Source organism: Coffea arabica, chromosome 6e (genome assembly GCF_036785885.1).
Source record: "Coffea arabica cultivar ET-39 chromosome 6e, Coffea Arabica ET-39 HiFi, whole genome shotgun sequence".
NCBI classification, from domain to species: Eukaryota; Viridiplantae; Streptophyta; class Magnoliopsida; order Gentianales; family Rubiaceae; genus Coffea; species Coffea arabica.
In genome coordinates, this window is record NC_092321.1 from 1,756,155 (window position 1) to 1,763,021 (window position 6,867).

The 6,867-nt window shown below is 34.4% G+C and overlaps 1 long non-coding RNA gene across 1 annotated transcript; it reads left to right on the forward strand.

The window, feature by feature from the left end:
• Nucleotides 1–5,190: 5,190 nt before the first annotated feature.
• Nucleotides 5,191–6,867, forward strand: LOC140009420 (uncharacterized). The gene is made up of 2 exons (XR_011816828.1): nt 5,191–5,808; nt 5,955–6,867. It is a non-coding gene; the product is annotated as an uncharacterized lncRNA (long non-coding RNA).

Below are 6,867 nucleotides of genomic sequence, written 5' to 3' on the forward strand. Positions count from 1 at the left end.
CGTACCATTTTAAACATCTTTATTTCTGCTATACCTATTGCTACGAAATTCATGGAAGCTTAGAATGAAGCACGAGGTCTACATTATTGCCATGTACCATGTGTTTTTTTTTTTTTTTATCGTTAGCTGCATCTATTTGTAATTTCTTCAATTTTCTAGTAGGAAACAGAAAAAAAAAAGAAAGAAAGAAATTATTTTTGTGAGGAGATGAAAAGGATATGAAGAACAAGATACATTGTAAAGATTACGTACATTGAACAAGTATTATTGCACGTACATACGCCTTTCTCTGATGAAGATCATTGAACAAGTGTCATAGCTTTGGGGTGCGATATCTATAGCAAGTGCTGTGGACAGCTTAACTGCATGCTGCTCCCAAAATAAAATTAGAAACTATGGAGGAGTTGCTTATAGCTATATTTTTGGATCGGAATCTCATTTAGGGTCTGTTTGGTTGGAAGTAAAATGTTTTCCTTGGGAAAATATTTTCCGTGGAAATAATTTTCCATGAAAATCATTTCCCTTTCATCATTTTCAGGTGTTTGGTTAGCTTATTGAAAATATTTTCTTACTTCATTTTTCTGGTGTTTGTTTAACTTTTGAAATATTTTTACTTTTATCTCTATCTTTACTTTCTACACATTATAACTACATACTTCTTCCCATGCAAAATTAGAAAATTTATCTCATTGTTTAACTTTAAAAAATCTTGGAGAAATGTATATATGAATAAAAAATATCTCCTTAAGCAATAAACAAATTGCTGGCCATTTAGTGTCAAATATCAATCACATGCAATGCTTATTGTGACATATATCTTGCACTCTCACTGCTGAAAGTTTCTCTAGAAAAGAATGTCTCTATTATATATAATTAATTACTAGCATAGGATGAGTAGGATGAGGTTTTTTTTTATTTTGAATATACTAGGGGGAGGGTTGGGTGGGTGGTACGGGGGAGGGAGTGTAAGGAAGATGTTTTAGGTTCGAGTCCTCCTGTTTACACTAAAAAAAAAAAGAACATACTACAAGATGTTTTCAGTAAGTTTGGAACATACTACAGGCGGGATGCATGCATTTCGGAAAACAACTTCAGTAAGTTTGGAAGAGAAGTTATTTTCTATAAGATGAGTGAAAATATTTTACATAGGAAAATGTTTTCAGTAATTTTTGTATAACCAAACACGGGAAATTAGGAAAATATTTTCCTGGAAAACATTTTCACCCGAAACAAACGGACCCTTACAGTCTCCCAAGTTATATTTTCCTTCGTAAATAAGAAACCTTCAAGAAAGTTAGTGGCTACCTAATGACTCGTTCATCCAGGATGATTAATATCTGCCGCTCCGATCCACTCTTCTTCATTAGCCCTCATTTTTGTATTCCTTGTTTAAATACTCGATATTGTTGTCCATTTTGTTTGACAATTTTCTTAAATCCTTTACCTTTTGCTCTTAAACAGTGGGACGAGCAATTTTCCCTCATCAGTTGGTATGCACCTGTTCAGAATACATCTTCCTCTTTTACTTTCTGGTATTGTTATACATATATTCTCGCATCTCTTTAACTTGTCAATTCAAGCTTCTACAACAAGTGTCCAGATATATAAAGGACTTTAAACCATTGTGTCAACTGGGGAGATTTATCAGCTGGAAGTCAGAAAATTCTAACTGCTCTGAATATAGTTACCTTTGTTTATCAACTTGAATGATTTCGTAAAAGTCAAACTACTTATCTTTTGGCCGATAGTCGGCATAAAGAGTTTAAGTTGACCCCGTAAACAACATGACTAATCTCAATAGAAATTTAGAATACAAGAAAGAGTTTGCAGAGTATACACGCATCTTAGGATGGCTTTCATAAAATTGAAGTGTGAAATCTAAAATCTGAATTTTGAATCCATTAAATTATTGGATTATTAAATATTAAATTTAATACATTTGAGTGCATATGACATTCAGTGATAAGTGAATAGCTTATCACTTAATTTTGAAAGCAAGTTTTGCTTAGGAAATTCGGTGCTATTTAATTAATTCATATATTTAATTTTTGGTTATCAAACGATTTGAATGTGTTAAGATCTGAATCAATTAAATTTAAATGCTAAACTGAGTTATCAAACAGGACCTTAATCTTAATATCTATACTATATATAAAGCCTGAGCAAAGGGTTTGGAGTTAATATTTATTGTCACTTTATAAACTTCCTTTTTTACCCTTATAAAAACTACTTTTACTTTAACTATCCATCACTTTTTTTACTTTTAACTATTTAAGTATACGTTTTCAACATAATTATTCCTAAACATTATAAGTACCAGTATAAAATTATTTTATGAAAAATATTTGAAAGATTAAAGTTTGCTTTAGAAATAAAAATTTTATTTGAAATATATGACCATAAATATTATATAATTTTGATTGCACACACATTGGGTGTGCATTGAGCACTGGTAGTAGTTATCTGTCAAGGTTAAAAATTTTATTATACCCTGTTGGCCTGACGTTCAAATCTTGGTTTTGCTTGCTTAATCAGACAACCCATTCCTCAAGTTGTGTGTTTAGGCGGCGGAGTGATTACTTCCGTATATGAATTGCCAAGTTTACCCACAGAGTAGTTTATCCAGACTGTCATTTTCGGCTTGTTTTAGCCCGAAACCGAAGTCTGCTAATTTGCGAATCGTAGGAAAGAGCAAAACTGCGGGAGCCATTTGCGTTGTGCGTTAGGTGAAGAAGTTGATAGAGCTTATGTCACGCTCTACCCTTCAAAGTCCAACTTCTCCATATTTACTCCTTTGAAATTTACAACCACAAGACAATAGCATTATGTGAACAAAACCATCTTTAGCACTAAAGAAGATGAAAAACGAAGTGAACAAATTCATCGTTTACATTTCATAGTAAGTTGATTCGTGCAACCATTCTCAATTATAAGTTAGATCAGCCATTCCCAAAAAAATTACTCAAAACAGTGCAAGTTGATAAAGATAGTACTGAATACTGATACTCCGAAAAATCAATTGAAACGCAACAGAAATTGCGAACTCCAAGCAGCCCGTTACAGAAGATGGTTCCGGCAGCCCTAATTAAAGCTTAAGAAGGAAAAAACGAGCGGCGTTGGTGTTGTATTAGGTGATGAAGTTGATAGAGCTTTCGTCACCCTCTCGCTGTCCGACAGTATAACGCTTCCTCCTTCGGAATTTAGTAGACAAAAACATAGAATTATGTGAAGAAAACCCATCAACTTGCTTCGTTCTCTTGACTATCTAGAAAACTGGTCTTTTTCTTGAAACCTATTTGCCGAGTTTAATTCAAACACATTACTTTCATCTTGTGTAAGATTATTGAATTTTGGAATTACCTTCTTAAAGGCTATCCAGAATGGATAGCATCAATATCATACAAAGACATGGTCAGGAATGTTAGTCAGAATGGATAGCATCAATATCATACAAACACATAGTCAGGAATGTTAGTGACTGCCGTTTCAAGAATCTTCTGGATAGCATCAATATCATACAAAGACATGGTCAGAAATGTTAGTCAGAATGGATAGCATCAATATCATACAAACACATAGTCAGGAACGTTAGTGACTGCCGTTTCAAGAATCTTAAAGACTACTATGTGTTCACACTAGTAGAGAATAAGACTCCCGTTTCCTAAACTGGTACAGAAACTTTGAGCAGAGGTGTGCATCAAATTTGAATTCGCTAATTCGAAAGTTTGAATTCAGAATTTTTTGAAATTTTGGTATAGGAATTACTGACCGATTTCGATTTTGATTTTGAATTTCGCTAATTCGAAAGTTTGAATTCGGAATTTTTTGAAATTTTGGTATAGGAATTACTGACCGATTTCGATTTTGATTTTGAATTCACCAGTTCCGATTTCGATTTCGATTTCACCGAATTCGGAAACCTCTTTTTCCTTTTTTTTTTCTTTTTTGTTAGATGTATTGTTATATAATATAAATTTTATATTACATATATTATAAAAAAATATTATTATATACATAAATATATATTAATATACATATTATAAAACGAAATTGAAATAAAAAATATTATTATATATAAATAAATAAATATTAATATATATATATATTATAAAACGAAATTGAAATCGGAAATTCCGATTTCAAAAACTCCATTACCGAATTCGAACCAAATTCGCATAATTCGAAATCGAAAATTCAGATTTCAATGCCGAATTTCGAATTACCAATTTCGAATTCCGAATTACCAATTTTTCGATTTTGCACACCCCTAACTTTGAGTGTGGTTGGATAGAGCATTATTTAAAATAATGACTGTAACATTTAATTTGATTGTATGATGTGACATACTTAGGATATAAAGGTAGTTAGAAATTTAAAACAGTAGATGAAAAACATGTTTATGATTTAAGCAAATTAGTATATTTGAAAAGATTTGTGTATTACGCAATAGGATTTCAATGTAACTAATCTCTTTTTTCTTTATTAAAGCTACTTAATATTTTCTTTTACGTTCTTTATTTTTTCCTTAGAAGGTCCAGAGTAATAATGCAGACTTTCAGAGTTATCATGGATATCAAATCGGGTTTGTTTGGATAGGGTATTATTTGAAATATTATTTGGAATAATTACTGTAGCACTTTTTGTGATGTGATGTATGTGAGATAAAAAGGTGGTTGGGAATATAAAAAGGTGGGTTGGAAAATGTGTTTATGATGCAAGCGAAATATTATTTGGGATAATTTCACTATCCAAATTATTTTGTGAATATTATTTGGGATAAAAAGGTGGGTTGGGAATATTATTTTGTGAGTGTTTTTTGGCTTCTCAATTGCTACTGAAAATGCCATATCAGTTACACTTCTTCTAAATGGCTTCTCAAGCGCAATGTTCAAATGACAGAAAAAGTAACGTAAACTTGTTAAGATATATAAGAAAGAATTAATTTAAGAACAAAAAAATTAATGAAATAAAAGAAAATTTTCCAAAGTGTTCTGTCAGAAATAAATTTATAAATTTTCCACAGACGTCATGAGACCCAAGTTCAGAAAATAGGAACGGAAAGTGTTTAGGAAGAATTGTAGTATTTCATCTAAGCAGACTTCACGGCATTCAAAATATGAAAGGTGTTTGCTATGACAGGACGGCCCGGGCTTTATACACGGGGAGCCTTGGGCCTACGCTAGGAGCCCAAACCATGACCGTCTCCGGCACAGACCACACCAGACAATCAAGTACACTTTCGACTTGAGAAAGCCTGGTTTTGAACGCTCCCACTTCTAAGATAAATATTTCTCTCGAACCCTTCTAGTGTAATTATACAGACTATTATCGAGAATTGCCTGTCATGTGTACAAGACAAACTTTTTTATGCATGATTCTAGCCCAGATCAACCTGCAAACTTACTCAGAAGCACAAGTGAAACCAATTGATGTTGCCTTCGTGATTCTTCCAACACTTTTGCGTATAAGTAGATTTCAGTGGGGGATCAATTGTAAGACATGGAAATTTGGCACTTGAACGGCATCATGTACGCATGCTCTTTGATCTGTTGTTTCTGTTGGGGAAATGTATAGCTTATAACTGAGAAATGCACGCACGAACATGGTAACATGTACTAGTAAATTTCCCTTGGGAGTATACTTTTCCATGTGCAGGATCTACTTTTCCTTTCTCTACTTGGTCCCTGAAGATGTGGCTTTGCTGCAAAGGGGTACTTCGGCCTTCTTTTGGTACCGCCAGACATGGCTGATGGGACCAGACCAGCAATTTCACGGGTCTCCGAGATTAAAATTAAAGGGGAGGCTCAGGTAACCATCAGCAAGCGAACAATTCAATTCTGTCTCAGTGCATCATTCCAAAACTTAATTGCGAGTCTAAGAGAATTCATATTGATTCTGACTAGCAAAGCAATTCAATTTACCCGCATTGCCATTTGCCACCTTTAAAACTTCAGGAACGGGACTCGACCAATATAATCCTGGTGACAACACAGGGTGATCAATTTTTCGTGCTTCAGGAACGGGACTCGGCCAAAGTAATATGTAATGTATCTTCTTAGAAACTGAAACGAGTCTATTTGCAAAATACGTTATGATGTGTGATTAGAAACTTGCATCTATTTCCTTGTCACGATCCGTGCTTGTGCTAGCTTGGGATAAGAAGAGCAAAAGGGGCTCGAGAAAGGTCAGAAATGCGATCCCCAATTATTTTCACCAGGGAGAAAGCACTAGAGAGTCAGGAGTGAGGAAGGAAACTATAGGTACCATTGGATCCGAACAAAAGTCTGTCCTTGGAAGGCAGATGCAGATGCAGATGCAGATGCAGAGATAATTATGTTCCTTTCCCTTTTGGTCGCTGCCTTCCAATACACTCCACATCGCTGCATACATTAATGCAGAATCCAACAGATCACACACGTCACAACCTTCTGAAATCCCAAAGGCTTCATTCAGTTCATTGATTTGATTACTATTTACTGCTAGAAGGTACATGTGCATGGTCCCCTCGGTGACGACTGTAGCATAAACTCCCTTGCGCTTTTTTGTCGGTGGTACCGTCTCCGCTTTGTACGTAGTTACCACCTCCTGCCTCCTCTTATCTCCACAATTTTGATTTAGCTGTCTAATATCAGTACAAGTAGTTCTATCATCCCTAATGGTGGAATAACTCCTAGACAGCTACTTTCTTTTGAATGTTTGATTTGCTGTTATTATTGGAAGCTTAGGTTATTATTGACTTCAGATTGGGTCTCGTGCTACTTGGCTACATGTACAGCAAAATAGCAGCTCGCAGCATATGTCAATGGCTTCTTACTTTCGCCTTTCATGGTTTTCTTCCAATTCGATCGGAATGGCCATTTCAAGCAA